The sequence below is a fragment of the Asparagus officinalis genome, chromosome 3 (assembly GCF_001876935.1).
Source record: "Asparagus officinalis chromosome 3, Aspof.V1, whole genome shotgun sequence".
NCBI classification, from domain to species: domain Eukaryota; kingdom Viridiplantae; phylum Streptophyta; class Magnoliopsida; order Asparagales; family Asparagaceae; genus Asparagus; species Asparagus officinalis.
Genome location: NC_033796.1, coordinates 77,313,210 through 77,331,821, shown reverse-complemented (window position 1 = coordinate 77,331,821; position 18,612 = coordinate 77,313,210). Strand labels below are relative to the sequence as shown.

The following is an 18,612-nucleotide window of genomic DNA, read 5'->3' as shown; positions in this document are numbered from 1 at the left end:
ATATGGGGTTGGCGGCTAAATAAGTGCCCTAGTCAGCCTAGACAGAATTTCGTCTAGGTTGATTTTTCCGTCTCGTTTGTCAAACTAGACGGAATTTTCCGTCTAGTTTGACCCAAACTAGACGGATTAACATAGACGAAAAATTTTCATCTAGTTTGATTCAACCTAGACGGAAATTTTTTCTGTCTGGGTTGTTCCGTCTAGATTGGTCGTTTTTCTACTAGTGAGTCTAACTTTTCTCATGACAATCATATGATTAGAAAAGGTGAAACTACCCCTAAACCGCCAAAAAGAATTTAGTAGAAACAATAAAAATGACTAAATGGTGATTTTTTGAGGGCTAATGTGCATTTTCATAAGTTTTGGTCACTTCAAGGCTAAGGCATGTGACACGTTGGACTTGAGGGTATTATAATAAACATGTGACAACAAAGAATTATAATAAAAAAATTCCTTCCCATAACTTTAAAATTTTGGTATAAAAAACATACAAAATTGTGTTCCTCAACCGTCATAAAAAATCAAAAGAATTATAGTTGTCTACTCTATATTTGATCAGCTTGTAAAGAAGTAAAGGCTCCACATGGAAATGGCTTAATTAATTACTCACACCATGTACATAAAAATTCCCCTCCGTGTGACTCAAATTCCCACTCTCCTCCCTATGACTCAAATTCCCAATGGTGTGTTTGGATTTCAATGAGGTTAAGGGAAGTTAAGGGAAACTAGGTGAGAGAATGGAAGGGAAGGGAAGGGAGTTCCCTTTTCCTTGGTTACACTCCAATTTGAGGGGTAACAAATTTTATACTATTAGGGGGTAAACCAAGGGAAACTAGGGTGAATAACTTTACCTCCTAAATGTTCCCAAACAAGATGAATAATTCCCCTAACTTCCTTTCGCCCTTATTCCCCTCAATCCAAACAAACTCTTAGCCCCTCTCTCTCTCTCTCTCCCCACGTCTAACGATGGCAAGGCTTAGAGCGTCTGCTTTCGCACTTCGCGCACTACTACATTCTTATCTCTTCCCTCAAGCGTCCGTGACTCATCTTGGACGGAATTACTACGCCAACATCTGCCCCAACGTCGAGAAAATTGTCACAACGGCCGTCACCAAAAAATTTCAAGCAGACCTTTGTGACAGCTCCGGCCACCGTCCGCCTCTTCTTTCGTGACCGCATCACTCAAGTATTATTTAACTTCATTTCACAAGACCCTCCCTTAAGTTGGGGCGTTTCTCGTATAACTTCTCTCAACTTCTAAAATCTCGCGAAATCCGTCTTAAGTTTTGGAGATCTCAGAAAAGCCCCCTTAACTTTCACGATTTTCAAACCCCCCCTATAAATATGGACCACAAGTTTCAGTATATAAATATACGCTTACATAATTACCCATCTATGTGAATGTGAAAGTTGGAGGTCATCTCCAACCGGCCTCTAAAAAGGCAAAATCTTCAAATTTGGATAGTGGAATCTCTCCAACCATTCTCCAAATTTGGAGATCTCCAAATTTGATTCTCAAAATTTGGAGGGTGAAGAGAAAATTTGGAGAGTCTCTACAAAATACTATTCATGTTTCATCAATTACAACTTTACCATTTTTAACTATTAATAAATATAGTTAAACAATTATTAATCTAATATTTGAAATTATTATATATTTGAAAAGGTCTCGTTGAGATATTTAAAATGAAACTAAGATTAATTTATTTTAGTATTATTATGTTGTATTGCATTATTAATATTGAGTTTATTTTAAAACTCTCATCGACACCTTTATAATGCTATAATTTTTTTCCAAATAAATTATTAAAAATAAAATTATTAATGTAAACTATATCCAACATTATTAATTCATATGGTTTTTTTGATAAAAAATAAATAAAAAGGAAAACATTTGGAGAGCGTGGGTTTGAGCAACTCTTCAAATTCCACCCTCCAAATTGGAATATTTCTAGAATATTATAATTTGGAGGGCATGGTTGGAGATGCTCTAATAACCCAAAACTTAAGTGGTTTTGTGACGTTCAAAAGTTAATGGGGGTAATTGAGAAGTGCGCAAACTTAAGGGCGTATTCTAAATACTGAATTTTGCTAAGTTAACATTTTGTTACAAAATTCAATTTTTTTATTTTTTTCTTGGTCAATGAAAAAATCTTTATTCATTCACCAAATATGAAATGATTGTACATCAAGATACTCATAATATGAGATTACAACTTCATAGTCTATTTATTTACAACTACAATGACGGTATCCAATCTCTACCGTCAACTAAATTTGCACAATTGAGGACTATGTACAGCATGTTGATCTTTATTTCCCTGAACAACTGGCTGACATTTTTGCACTTGTTCTTGAAGATTCTGTTATTTCTCTCAATCCATATACTATATAGTGTTGAAGAGAGAGTCATCCGCTTGATTTTTTACCTGTACCCCTTACCTCTCAAATTGTAGCAATACCAATCCATAATGTGATTCCACACACAAGATTTCCATGTAAATTTCAGCCAATCCATCACAAGCAACCAGACTTCACTTGAGTAGTAACAATCAAAAAACAAGTGATCCCTATTCTCCTCAGCTCTTGTACGTAAACAGCAGGTTTTAATGATTATTATCCCTCTTTTAAGAAGTCTATCTTGAGTATGCATTCTGTTTTGCACAGCTAGCCAGCTCATAAAGGAGTGATTTGGATGGCAAATTCCCTCCCAGACTGTGTTATACCATGGTACTTCCTAACACAGGAATTAATCATTTGCATCAGGTTATCAACACCTCTACTGGAGATCAAAGCTTTGTCCCTAATTCTTAAGATCTGTTTCCACATCCATGAGTCTCCACTCTTAGCTTGAACAAGCCAGAGCTGTGGTTGTGATGCTTCAATCATGGTAGCGTCCTCCGACAATAACAAGGCTGAGAAGGACCACCCAGACAATCTATCGCTAGCCGGAGATGGATTTGGCACGGTTATTAAAGCCAAAGCTGCGGTTGCCCATGTGGCTAGCTGTCGGAATAAGTTATCTTGTGCTGATATACTAGCGATGGCCGCAAGAGATGCCGTAGCCCTGGTACAGTACTACTTGTTGCATTGAGTCAGCTTTCAGTGGCTTTTTGAACAAGATCGTAGTTTTGTTTCTGTTATTCATAACAGTGTTTAAGCATAAACACAATTAAAATCTTACCTCCAGCCATGATATCACCAAATCTTTTGCATCAGCACAGTTCCTTTTGAGTAGTGGTATCGGATAAGAAAATATACAAAGGAGTTAATTATAATTCCAGTCTATAAATTTTTTTTGTGACTGTAGTGTGTTCTTGATGGAGAGACAACACAGGCTATTTATACACTGGACTCCCTTATATAACTCCTCATAACTTCCCACCATCAAGGAAGTTTAAGAAACTGACACAACTCCACAACTTCCTGAACTTATGGACCACTAAATAGATAACTAAAACTTAGTTATCATTCTCTCACTTGGTCCATATAGTTTACTTTACAGGATATTATAAGAAACATGACTTTATGGCCAAAACTAAAAATTAGAATTGCTCTTATACTTAAGAAGTTGCTTATGTGTTAGGAGATTCTAGAACTTCTGTTTGATAAAAAATTGTCATAAGTAAAAAATCTCGATAACAAATAACTTCATGAATAGATTTCTAATAAACTATTCAGAGTCCAACTTAAGTAATTCAATGTAAACATACACATGACTCAAACTAAATGTGCACCAGTAAGTCATCTACAATTAAGAATGGTACAATTAACAAAGATCAACCACATATGAGCCCCATGCGTGTACATGATCCTTAAATGACTGAACCGTTATCTCTTTAGTCAAAGGATCTGCAACCATATGATCAGTACCTATATGCTCAATAGTTATTTCGTGATTCTTGACACGATCTCTCACCACAAGATACTTTATGTTGATATGTTTGCTTTGGTCTCCACTCTTCTTAATTTTAGCAAAAGAAACTGCAAAGGTGTTATCACAGTATATCGATAATGGCTTTAATGCAATGCCAAAAAATTTCATTCCTGTGATAAAGTTCCTCAACCACAATGCTTGTGATGAAGCTTCATAGCAAGCAATATATTCGGCTTTCATAGTTAATGATGCAACTAAGGATTGCTTCACACTTCTCCAAGATTCAGCACCTCTAGCAATAAGGAAAATATATCCTGAAGTAGATTTACATGAATCTTGACATCTGGCCCAATCTAAATCTGAATATCTAACCATCTCCAACTGATCATCATATTTATACATGAGCCGATAATCTTTGGTTCCTTTCAAATACCTCACAACCCTTTTAGCTGCTTGCCAATGTGCTAAACCTATGTTACTTTGATATCTGCCCGACATTCCTACTACAAAAGAAATATCTGGTCTGGCGCAAACGAGTGCATACATAAGACTTCCAACGATTGAGGCATATGGTATGCCTTTCATTTCCATTTGTTCCAAAATGTTCTTTGGACATTGCTCTAGACTAAGCTTGTCCCTTTCATAATAGGTGATTCCTTAGGAGCACAATCTTGCATTCGAAATCTTTCCAAAATTCTTTCGATGGGCCTGAGATAATTCCAAAGTCCTTGAAGACTTATTTCTGTGAATCGCTATGTTAATAACATAAGAGGCTTCACTCATATCCTTCATGTCAAAATTTTGAAAAAAAATGCTTTGTTTCATTTAACAGCCCCAAATTATTGCTTGCAAGTAATATGTCATCTACATATAACACTAAAATAACAAATTTTCTCCCAACAACTTTTACATATATGCCTGGATCCATAATATTCTCGATAAATCCATATGAATTTACAACATTGTGAAATTTAATATACCATTGACGGGATGCTTGTTTTAATCCATATATAGACTTGCTGAGCTTGCAAACAACTTGATCATTTTGATCAGCAGAAAATCCCTTTGGTTGCGTCATGTATACCTCTTCTTCAAGATCCCTATATATTTAAGAAAGTTGTTTTCACATCCATTTGGTATAACTCTAAATCATAGTGAGCTACTAAAGCCATAATGACTCTAAAAAAAAATCCTTTTTAGAGACAGGAGAAAATATTTCGTGATAATCAATACCCTCATTTTGAGTGAAACATTTGGCTACAAGTCTAGTTCTATATCGCTCAATCTTACCCAATGCGTCTTGTTTGGTTTTATAAACCCATTTACAACCAACAACAGAGGTGCCTTTAGGTAATTGAACGAGATCCCAAACTTTATTTTTAGCCATAGATTTCATCTCTTCTTTCATCGCATTGTACCACAAATCAGAATTTTCTCTATTGATGGCTTGTGAAAATGATTGTGGGTCACCCTTAGGTCCGAAATCAAACTTAGACTCTTGGAGATATACTATATAATCACTAGAAATTGCTGGTTTCCTTATTCTTGAAAATCTTCTTATCATTGTATCATCCAAGTTATCTGAATTTTGGATAACATGTTCTTCACAAGTTAAATCCTCATTGAGTGGTTCACCTTGAATTGGTTGTTCTTCATTAAAAATTGGTGAGTTTCCTTAAACAACAACCAATTTATGTTCCTTGGATGTTGAATTATTGTTAATTTCCTCAAACTCAGCATTATGAAGAAATTTACTCCCACTCGACTCAAAATCCTCAAGAAATTTAGCATTTCCAGCTTTGACAATTTTTGGAGAGTGCGAAGGACAATAGAACCTAAATCCTTTGGAGTTTACTAAATAACCAAGACAAAAACCACTTTGAGTTCTTGAATCCAGTTTCTTAAGGTGTGGATTATAAACCCTCACTTCAACTAGATATCCTCAAATATGTATATGTCTTAAACTATGTTTCTAATCTTTCCATAACTCGAAAGGAGTTTTAGGAACAACCTTAGATGGAACTCTATTTAAGATATATACTGCAATTTTCAATGCTTCACTCCAAAAAGATAAGGATAGAGTAGAATTACTAATCATAGTTCTCACCCTATCCATAAGTGTTCAGTTCCTTCTTTCAGCAACACCATTTTGTTGTGGTGTGCCTGACATTGTGTATTGCCTTATAATTCCTTCTTCTTCAAGGAACTTAGCAAATGGACCAGACATATGTCTTTTTTCCGTGTACCTGCCATAATATTCACCTCCTTTGGCTGACCTTACAATTTTTATTCTCTTATCCATTTGATGCTCTATCTCAACTTTATAAGACTTAAAAGCATCGAGTGCTTCATCCTTATGATTTAATAGATAAAGATACATGTATCTTGTATGGTCGTCAATAAATGAGATAAAATATCTCTGACCATTTAGACAATGTGAAGAGAATGGTCCACATATATCTATGTGTATGATCTCAAGAACTCTAGAAGACCTCTTTGAGACTTTACAAATAATGTTGGTTTGTTTTCCTTTTATGCAATCCACACATGTATCAAAATCAGTAAAATCAAGGGTCTCTAAAATTCTGTCATTTACTAATCACTTTATTTTCTCAACAGAAATATGGCATATTCTTTTATGTCATAGTTTAGAGGAGTGTTCATTAATAATACGTCGTTTCGTACCAACACTATCAACATGAAATGATAAGAAGTTTTGCTCAAATGTGGGGTCTAAATTAAACTTATATAGATTGTCAAACAAAGTTCCAGAACCAACAACTATATTATTTTTCAACAAGGTGAATATAGAATCATGAAACTAAAATACAAATCCAAGGCTAGCTAATCTAGAAACAGAAACTAAATTTCTAGAGAATGATGGAACATAGAAAGTTTTTTCCAATTCTAAAATATGGCCAGATTGAAGAACAAGTCTAAAAGTCTCACAACTTCTACAATGGGGCGCATCTCATTGCCTGAATAGATGCCTTGCTCACTACTCACAGGCTTCCTTAGGTTGAGAAAGCTCTGCATTGTGTTGGAAATGTGAATTGTAGAACCAAAATCAATCCACCACGTATTATTAGGAGAATGAGTAAAATTAGATTCATAACACACAAAAGAAATGAGATTACCTTTCTTCTCGAGCCATTTTTGGTACTTTTGGCATTCGTTCTTTATGTGTCCCTTTTCCTTACAGAAGAAGCACTTGACCTGCTTGTCCTGAAACTTTATAGGATTCTTTTACTTTATTCCTAGATAAATAAGGATATTTGCGCCTTTTACCATTTCCTTTTTCATGAATAGCAACATTAGCATTCTCTAGCTTCTCATGCTTCAGCCACTCTTCTTCTTGAACACAAATATTCAATAATTCATTAACAGACCACTTTTCCGTATGAGTGTTATAGGAGATTTTAAAAGGACTATATTCTCCTGGAAGGGAGGTAAGTATGAAATGGACCAAAAATAATTCAGATATTTCAACTTCTAAGGATCTCAATTGTGTAGCAATATCCCTCATCTGCATAATGTGTTCACGCACACTCTTTGAATTTTCATGTTTCATTCCAAAGAGTTTCTGCATTAGGATGCTAGCCAAAGCATTATCGGATGTAACAAACTGCTGCTCAATTGCCTTCATAAAGTCTCTAACTGTATCACATTCAGGAATGAAACCCCTAATGCTTTTACTAACATGAGACTTGATAAGCATTAAACTCAAACGATTGGAACGCTCCCACTTTTCATATGCAGATTTTATAGTTGGCATACTTTCCTCCGTAGGAGCAGGGGGAGCCTCCTTACGAAGTGCCAAGTCAAGCATGTTTGCTATATCCACTCCCAAACAGTAATTTTGGGAGTTGGATTGCCGAAAATGCCCTTTTGATGTTGAGGGTGTTTCTGGAATGGACTTGGTCTGTTTTGGTTTGGGAGAAGGGCAATTTAGTCCTCACACACCCCCAAAATTACTATTTGGGAGTGTGAATAGTTGGACCCCGCATGTTTGCTATATCCACTCCCAAACAGTAATTTTGAGAGTCAAGTCAAGATACATTCACCCTAAAGATAAGAGGACTTTATCTTTCCAGTCCGAAAAGTCGTCACCAGTTAACATTGGAATGGAACTAGAAATGGAAGTAGAAACAGCTGCATAACAAAAAAAAAAAAAAACAAGATATATATATTATTGCTATGACACAAACTTTATTGAAATTGATCAATGTCTAATTTCATTAGTAAACTCGACCATCCTGTGGGTAGAAGTTGCTAATGCATTGAATTTACTAAATTATCATATAATAAGTCTAGCAAATTGATGTTAAAATAAAAATTTCTTTCCTGTAGGCATAGAATATCCTATTTTAACATGTTTCTTTATGTTATCTTATCCCAATTGAAAAGTATTAAAGAGCATCTCCAACAGATTCCCCATTTCCCACTTTTGGAAAATATAGTTAGGTTTTTGGTCCAACAGATTCCCCATCTCATTCCCCAAAATATGGATGGAGGAGAAAAAATGGGGAAGCTTCCCCAAATCTGCAGCATTCTCCAAATTTTTGGAGGAAAAAAATGGATTCTTCAAAATGGGGAAGCTGTTGGATTTTGTGTAAAAATAATTTGGAGAATATGACTTTTGCTTTCCCATTTTGGAGAAAATTTTAGAGAAGCTGTTGAAGATGCCCTAATTACCTCCCTGTGGGGCAAAGTAATTATTTAACTAAAATCAATTGCAATTTTAGATGTTATAGTAATTTCAATGAATTAACATTATGTGAATATAAAGAAAATTCCACATATATCATGATGAGTTAAGATGCTGAGGCTACTCCTAAAGCACACAATATTCCACTTTAAATAACATCTAAAAGACTTCAGTAATCTAAACATATACCCGATACAAATATATCAAGAAGAGATCGCAATTCATACTGGAAGTAAACATGATAGTACAAATTATACATATGTGTAGTGCGTGAAAAATAATTCTAAATGCTATTGAATTGAATAACTGGATAACATTGCTAGTAATATATGGCATTGACTACGCAAAAGCAATCTCTAATGCAATATATGTAATATTTGCAGAAGGTCATGTGTATAGTTCTAAATCAAACTATAATGTTTCTGCTCAACCAATAACATTGTTTCAGCAAAATTGGTTATTAAATTAAATAAATTTGATAGCAGATTGTATAATCATGTAACAAACAATTAATTATTCTGAATTTATCCTTAAGGGTCCCTTTTCGACAGAGGAAAAAAATTACCTGATAAAACCAAATTGTACGCATGCATGTAGGTGAGGGACAAACTTAAAGTTTGATACAGGTTTATTTAAACAGAGTCAAGGTGTAGGATAAATCTATACTTATTATGCAATCATTAGAATATAAAATCCTAGATAATGGGATATTACTCTTTGACATAGCAAGATAAGATGGCTTTGATACCAACTGTTATTCATAACAATGTTTAAGCATAAACACAAAATTAAAATCTTACCTTGAGCCATGATATCACCAAATCTTTTGCACCCGCAAAGTTCCTTTTGAGTAATGGTATCGGATAAGAATATAGACAATGGAGTTTAATTTCAGTCTATAATTTTTTTTTGTTTGTAGTGTGTTCTCGATGGAGAGACAACACAGGCTATTTATAGACTGGACTCCCTTGTATAACTCCTCTTAACTTCCCACCATCAAGGATGTTTAAGAAACTGACACAACTCCACAACTTCCTAAACTTTTGGACCACTAAATAGATAACTAAATTTTAGCTATCATTATTTAGTATGCATTACGTTTAGGTACCGTATCATCGTAATGAAATAGGTAATCCTGGAGTTTTCTTATCTACACTGAGTAAACGCTGTGAGGGGAAAAAAATGAATAGACTCTAGAACCAAGCCAATTACAAACAGTAACATCAGGATTACTCATATAGATATATAGACTAAGGCAATTTGTGTAATTATACTAGAATATCGTAACCCTTTTATATAAGTCGTAGATTAATGCAAGCTAGAGTTTGAAGCTTAATCTCAGACACACACCTTTTGCACGCTATTTAGAGATTTTCTTTATTCAAATTATTTTACGAGTTTATGAGTGAAATGATTTGAAACATTTTTAAATTTAATTTGGATGTGTGGGTTGTTGTGCGCAGCGAAAATTTCGGCAGCACCTCCGGTGCGCAAGGTGCACAATAAGAGATTAGATCACCACTGAGTAAACGCTGTGAGGGGAAAAAAATGAATAGACTCTAGAACCAAGCCAATTACAAACAGTAACATCAGGATTACTCATATAGATATATAGACTAAGGCAATTTGTGTAATTATACTAGAATATCGTAACCCTTTTATATAAGTCGTAGATTAATGCAAGCTAGAGTTTGAAGCTTAATCTCAGACACACACCTTTTGCACGCTATTTAGAGATTTTCTTTATTCAAATTATTTTACGAGTTTATGAGTGAAATGATTTGAAACATTTTTAAATTTAATTTGGATGTGTGGGTTGTTGTGCGCAGCGAAAATTTCGGCAGCACCTCCGGTGCGCAAGGTGCACAATAAGAGATTAGATCACAATGAAATTCTCGTTTCTTAAAGGAAATAAGAACCAAAAAGCCAGATATCTCATCAAAGTGAGATATCAGCTTTTCCTCTCGTCAGCTCTAGGACTGCGTGTCAAGGGAACCTACAAGCTATTACAAATCACGGCAAGAACACAAATTTTACGTGGTTCGGCAAATAGCCTACGTCCACGGGGCAAGGAGGGGGAGATCTACTAATAGAGGGAGAGATACAATTGGGTTTTACAATCTCACAAATAAAACCCTCTCACAAACTCTCAGATCGCTCACACAAATATTCTCTCAAAGTACAAAAGGACTGCACACAAATTTTCTTCTGCCGAAAAAATACCCACAGCCCTAAACAACTGCAGCCGCAATCCTTTTTTCCTTTTGCCTTACACCCGCACAGCCGCAATTTCTCCTTTTATTTTTCCTTTCTGCAGCCGCACATTAAATCCCCTTGCACACTCTTCTTCACAAAACCCTAGAGGGTTTTATAAGGCCGATCCAACTTCGAGTGGGCCATTAAGCATGCACAACGAAAACAAGAAACCGCTGTATGTGCAAATTGTGAGCATGGGGTATCATGCACGTGGGTGGACCCCACATCCCACCTATTTCACGTCAGTTTCACAATTCTCCACCTCGGTGAAGTTTTTCCAAAACTGAGCCGACACCAAAGCATCTAAATGTCCCACTTGTTATGTCCAGTACGCCGTGAAGCTAATTCACGACAACGGACTCAATCCACAAAGAACCCGAACGAGAGTCCAAACGATCTCAACCGCATCAAAACCAACTAATCTAACCGGCTGCATCTAAAGACTGCCTACGTATCCTTTTGTCCAAGGAATCAAGCCGAACGTAGTTCCCCCAAATGGCCTCGCAACACCGAAGAATGTTCAAAAGTTCCAAACAATGACCAAACTTGACACCTGAAACAACTTTGGTCAACATATCTGCAGGGTTGTCCTTCGTGTGGATCTTCTCCAACATGACGTCTCCTTCATCCAAAACATCACGAACAAAATAGAATCTGACATCGATATGCTTCGTGCGTGCATGATAAACCTGGTTCTTCGCCAAATAGATAGCTGACATGCTATCACAATATACCCGAAGGGTTTCCTGTGCGATCCCCAAGTTCTCCAATAATCCCTGCAATCACAAAGCCTCCTTCACAGCTTCAGTCAATGCCATATACTCTGCCTCCGTAGTGGAGAGAGCCACTGTATACTGAAGTGTGCATCTCCAACATACCGGTGCACCTGCTAATGTAAACACATAACCCGAAGTAGACCGGCGCTTTTCAAGATCTCCAGCATAATCTGAATCCACGTAACCAATACAATCCTGCCCACTCTTCTCATTCTTTTGGAATATCAAACCAACATCCACGGTACCTTTAATATACTGTAGAATCCACTTCACGGCCTCCCAATGACTCTTCCCGGGGTCGTGCATGTATCTGGATACCATGCTCACGGCCTGTGACAAATCTGGCCTTGTACACACCATCGTATACATCAAGCTACCCACAGCATTGGCATATAGAACTTTAGACATGTATTCCCGATCCTCAACTGAAACAGGTGACTCATAAGCTGATAGCTTAAAGTGGGGAGCTAATAGAGTACTCACCGCCTTGGCATTACCATCATAACTAAATTTCTTCAGCATCTTCTGTAAGTAACTCCTCTGTGTCAACTTCAACCTCCCCTTCACCCTGTCTCTCTCGATCTCCATACCCAATATCTTCTTTGCTTCTCCAAGATCCTTCATCTCAAATTCGGATGACAGCTCTTTTTTCAACTTTCTAATAGCTGAAGTATTCCTGGAAGCTATGAGCATATCGTCAACATATAATAGCAAATAGATATACTCACCATTCTGTAGCTTGTGCATGTAAACACACGAGTCATATGGGCTCCTCGTATACCCTCGGCCAATCATAAAGCCGTCGAATCTCTTGTACCATTGTTACGGCGATTGCTTCAATCCGTAAAGAGACTTCTTCAGTTTGCATACCAAATCTTTCTTTCCTGCAGCTTTAAACCCCATAGGTTGTGTCATGTAGATCTCCTCTTCTAAATCTCCATGTAAAAAGGCTGTCTTTATATCCATTTGGACCAAATCCAAATCCAGCTGTGCTACCAATGCCAACAGAATCCTAATCGACGAGTGCTTTACAACAGGTGAGAATACCTCGTTGTAATCAACGCCCTCAAGCTGTGCATAACCCTTGGAAACCAATCTGGCTTTGTACCGAATGTCCCCAATAGAAGATCCTTCTTTCTTTGCATATACTCACTTGCATCCAATAGCCTTCTTACCCTTCGGTAGCTTTGCAAGTTCCCAAGTGTCGTTCTTATGAAGAGACTGCATCTCCTCCTCCATGGCTTCCCTCCACCTAATCGAATCAGAGCTTGACTCTGCTTCCTTGAATGTAGAAGGAACCAAATCATCAACGACTTCTGCTGATAAAGCATATGCAACCATGACATCATCATGTCTAGCTGGCCGACGAATATTTCTTCTTGGTCTATTAGCTGCAATGAACTCCTGAACATAACCCTGTTCCTGAGTCCCAACATCTACTGTATTCTCTAAATGCCCGGCAGTCATTCCATCTCCTTCCAGTGTCACCTCTGTAGGAGCCTCGATGGATACAATGCTCTCTGGAGTGAGTGGAGTCACATCATCCTCAACCTGTTGTGATATCCCAACTGTCTGGTCTTCCTCTACCTGCTGAGGAACTTGAGGCTTAATCATGTACACCTCGTCAAATGTAACATCCCTGCTAATAACTATCTTCTTGTCTTGTGGATCCCACAAATTAAAGCCTTTAACTCCATCTCTAAATCCCACAAAGACTGCTTTCCTCGTCCTCGGATTCAATTTACCATCACTGACATGATAATAAGCTGGACACCCAAATATCCGAAGCGACTCATAGTCACTAGCTACCGAACCAGACCAACGCTCCAACGGAGCCTTCCTCTGTATTGCAGTGCACGGCAACCTATTCACGAGATGGCTCGCATAAACCAACGCTTCGGCCCAAAAGGATCTTGACAATCCACTCTGCGTCATCATACATCGCACCTTCTCCAGCAAGGTACGGTTCAATCTCTCAGCCATCCCGTTCTGTTGCGGTGTCTCACGTACTGTGAAGTGTCGTCTAATGCCGTGATCCCGGCAAAACTGCAAAAACGGATCACTCTTATACTCTCCACTGTTATCTGAACGTAGAGTCTTCACCTTTCTACCTGTCTGCAGCTCCACTTTCTTTTTTCACTCCACAAAAATATCCAGGACCTGATGTTTATGCTTCATCGGGTATACCCAATTCCTCCTAGAATAGTCATCAATGAAAGTGACAAAATAGTTGGCCCCACCAAGTGATGTGTGCTTGGAAGGGCCCCAAACATCTGTGTGAATATAAATTTTACTTTTGTCTTCTTCCCAAGTATGCAATGTTAACACAGCTCCATCTTGCAGGTCTTTGCACCCTTCAATAGCCCCTGCTTCGCCAATACCTGCAGGGACTTATCACCAGTGTGTCCCAATCTCATATGCCATAAACTGGTAGTATCTTCCTCTGTGGTAATCGAAGCTGCCAGACCCCCTGTTACTGTCTTGTCCTTCAAATAGTAAAGGTTGTTTTCCCTGACACCTCGCATCACCACCATGGACCCCTTTGTGACCTTCAGAGTTGCACCTCGCATCACCACCATGGACCCCTTTGTGACCTTCAGAGTTGCATTCTCCAAGATCACCTTATAGCCACCTGCCTCCAAAGTTCCAAGCGAAATGATATTCTTCATCAATTGAGGAACGAATCTCACTTCCTTCAGCTCCCGAGTCACCCCGTCACACATCCGGATCCGTACTGTACCAATACCACCAATAGGGCATACGTGATCATTACCCATGAGCACGACATCCCCTCTTTCTAACTCCTCAAAGCTAGAGAACCACTCCCTCCTAAGGCAAATATGGTATGTAGCACCAGAATCCATCATCCACTCCGTAGAGTCTGCGTAACAAACTGACGGTAGTGCAGAGCAGGAATAGTCTGAAGAATCTGTATCTGAATTGTAGTCACTAGCCTTGACAACATTCACTTCCGAAGCTTGTACAGCTTTCCCTTTATTCTTCCCGGCTTTATCTTTCAACTTTGGGCAGTCGTTCTTCCAATGTCCTTCTTCTTTGCAAAAGCGACATTGATTCCTACCAATATTTCTATGGCCACCTCTTGACTTCGATCTTGAACGATCACCCGGATGACGGTTTGTACCACGGCCTCGAACTGCTAATGCATCTCCCGATGCCTTCTCGGAGGGTTCGCCATCACTCTTCCTCAACTCATAATTCACCAAAGCTGAGGCAACCTCCTTATAGCTAACCGTAGTTCTTCCATTTATCATAGTGAGAACAAACATTCCAAAATCATCCTCCGGTAACGAACACAATAGTAGCATCGCCTTGTCTTCATCCTCAACCATGATATCTACATTGGCCATATCCGAAATTAGCTTCGTGAAGTTGTTAACATGCTCCCGAATGGAAACTCCCCTCTTCATCTTGAATTGGTAAAACCTCTTCTTCAAATGAAGCCGATTCTCAATGCTCTTCGTTAGATACTTCTCATTGAGTGTTTCCCACATTCTCTTCTCTGACGTCTCGTTCATTATGTCATAAATAAGATCCGGCGTCAAGCATGACCGAATAACTCCACAAGCCCTACTATTCATTTTCTTCCAAACATTGTCCTCCATATTAGCGGGTTTCTCTTGTAACTCAAGAGTCTCCTCCAAATTTTGTGCATCCAAGGCGTCCATCACCTGACACCTCCACAATCCAAAATTAATCTTGCCGTCGAACTTCGGAACATCAATCTTCGTGTTATTGATGCTCAGACTCTGTATCGCCTTTGAAAGAGACGATCCCGATGTGCTTGTTTCTCCCATGTTGTCGATCTAATTCTTTAAATAGGAATCCTTCAGCGAATTCTTCGAACAAGCTCCAAAATCCAACCCGGAGCTCTGATACCACTTGTTGTGCGCAGCGAAAATTTCGGCAACACCTCCGGTGCGCAAGGTGCACAACAAGAGATTAGATCACAATGAAATTCTTGTTTCTCAAAGGAAACAAGAATAAAAAAGCCAGATATCTCATCAAAGTGAGATATCAGCTCTTCCTCTCGTCAGCTCTAGGACTGCGCGTCGAGGGAACCTACAAGCTATTACAAATCACGGCAAGAACACAAATTTTACGTGCTTCGGCAAATAGCCTACATCCACGGGGCAAGGAGGGAGAGATCTACTAATAGAGGGAGAGATACAATTGGGTTTTACAATCTCACAAATAAAACCCTCTCACAAACTCTCAGATCCCTCACACAAATATTCTCTCAAAGTACAAAAGGACTGCACACAAATTTTCTTCTGCCGAAAAAATAACCACAGCCCCAAACAACTGCAGCCGCAATCCTTTTTTCCTTCTGCCTTACACCCGCACAGCCGCAATTTCTCCTTTTATTTTTCCTTTCTGCAGCCGCACATTAAATCCCCTTGCACACTCTTCTTCACGAAACCCTAGAGGGTTTTATAAGGCTGATCCAACTTCGGGTGGGCCATCAAGCATGCGAAACGAAAACAAGAAACCGCTGTATGTGCAAATTGTGAGCATGGGGTATCATGCACGTGGGTGGACCCCACATCCCACCCATCTCACGTCAGTTTCACATGGGTTAACTTAGGTTGGAGGATCGATCATCATACAATGTAGAATTGGGGAGGTTAGATGCATTAAGCTCTAGCGCATAAAATGTGACTGGAAAGCTTTCCTCAGCCTGACTTCAATTTTAACAAGCTCATCTCCATGTTTTCTAAACGTGGACTCTCTCAAAAAGACATGATTGCTCTCTCTGGTAACTCATTTACTATATGCACTTAATTCGTATCATGATCCTCATGGTGCAAAATACAAGATATATAACTTAATAACATTCTTGATCAAGTGCTAGTCCAACTACTTAAGAGCCTAGATTGTTTAAATTCAATAGATTGTTTAAGTGTCATTTACCTTAACATTTTCCTACTTCTTAGTCCAGAAACTCTCATGTTCTGTTCAATCCTGCCGTACTATTCTATTAGATTTCTTATGATAACCATTAGACATCTCGTAACCATATCTGATGTGAGCTTTTGATTTCTTTTTTAAGTATTTTTTGGATCAAAATTTTGATATCTAATTTCAAGTGCAATTACTCTCCGTGCTCCGATTTGAAACTTCAATTGCAGCTATTGCATGCTGCTTTGACGTAGCTAACTAGCTATAGGCAATAAAGACATTACGTCACAAACAACATAGTAAGAAGGTTTATTTCATATATGTTGCTTTTGTATATATATGTCACGCCCAAATAAGTGGGCGGGCCCAACTCTATTAGAGTTAGTTCTTTGCGGGACATGTTCACTAATCTTAGTTGGGTTAAGATTAGGATTTAGTGTATTTATTCCCTATAAATACATATGCAATCATCCATACAAAAATGAATAGAAAATACAAGCTCTCATCTCCTTTCTCATTTAAGTTCATAATTTATACGCTATTTGCGGGGTGATATAGGGGCTTCACACCGTATCAATAGTGTGGTCTCCATCCAGCCGTTGTTTGAAGATCAAGAAGAGATGTATGGCAATCTTCCTTAGACCCGAGATATATAATCTCTATACAAGAGATTTATCCATTTTCATACATGATTATGCATGGTTTACACTAGTGTCAGAGCGACATCAGGATTGCTCGCACATCTGATCTTGTTGTTCTAGGGCTATATCTAATTTTCTTGCATCTTATATTTGTCTAAACTGGATGTAGTTTCTTGATAATGATGTTGGTCTTTGGAACAGATAAAGTTAGGGTTTAATTAATAAAAAAATATTTTTATTAAAAAATTAAAATTTTGGTGTAAAAATTTAACTTTTAACATCAAGGATGCCAAATTTACAGTAAAAATCTAACTTTTATAATATGGTAGACAATGTTACTAAATTTCTTTTGATATCAAATTTTGTTAATTTTTCAAAAATTAAAATCAAAAATTTAAATTTCCAAAAAAAAAAAATTAAAGCCTTAGATCTTACTATTGCAGGTGCCTTGATGGCGACAAGACTCGAGGATGGTGGCTCCGGCCGTGGGAGCTGGCGGTGAGAATTTTTCTTAAAAGGAAGGTCAGATCTAGCTACCGATAGAACCGACCAACGGGGTTGCTGGGTGGCGACTTTGGTCGATCTGTTTTTAAACTGATCCACCCAGTTTATCAGATGAAACAAAGAGAAGTTAGAAGAGAATTACAATTATAAAAAATAAAATACAAAGACAGATTTTTAGTAGAGCGAGCAATATTACACTCCTAAGATTTTCTTGTATTGCTTCTCAACTAACTTGATTTACAGATTTATAGTTCATCTCTTTAAATAGAGATCTCTATTTTGAATAGCACTCTAATTAGAGTTACCATATGAATTGGACTTGCTATTTAAATAAAATTCTCTTGAAAATTTCTAGTTAAACAACACCCAATATGAATAGGGCTACAACTCTTAATCAATTAGAACTCCTTCTAAATCTGTAATTACAAACTCCTAATCAAGATTAAAACTATATGATTCAAATCCAGTAGCCTTCTAACCATAATAGGACGCATGCCCCTAATCACAGGAGGACTCATACTCTTAATTACAGTAGGACTCATACTCTTAATTACAGTAGGACTCATACTCCTAATATAAGTCGGACTCAATACTCCTAATTGTAATAGGACTCGTAATCCTAGTTGTAATAGAACTCTACATAGTGTTGCAATTTCAGTCTCTTTACTAGAATAGAAAGATCATCCTAGATGAATGCTCTCGCATTTTGGAAGAGCGAGGCTTGGCAAACTCAGAACGTCAAGTGGGGAAACTCATGCTTCCCTTTCTCCTTGTACTATTTTGCTCGGCTAGGCAGTTGACCTTTCCGTCCAATTCGGTAGGTGAGGATTTTTCATTGCCTTGTCGCACGAACTTTTTGCTCCAAAGACAACCATCCTTAAACAGCTCTTCCTTCTCAATGAACAAATCATCAAGTGGTGGAAGTACAAC

General features: G+C 37.8%; 1 pseudogene; it reads left to right on the top strand.

Moving 5' to 3' along the window:
* On the top strand, positions 940-16,420 carry LOC109835311 (annotated as a pseudogene).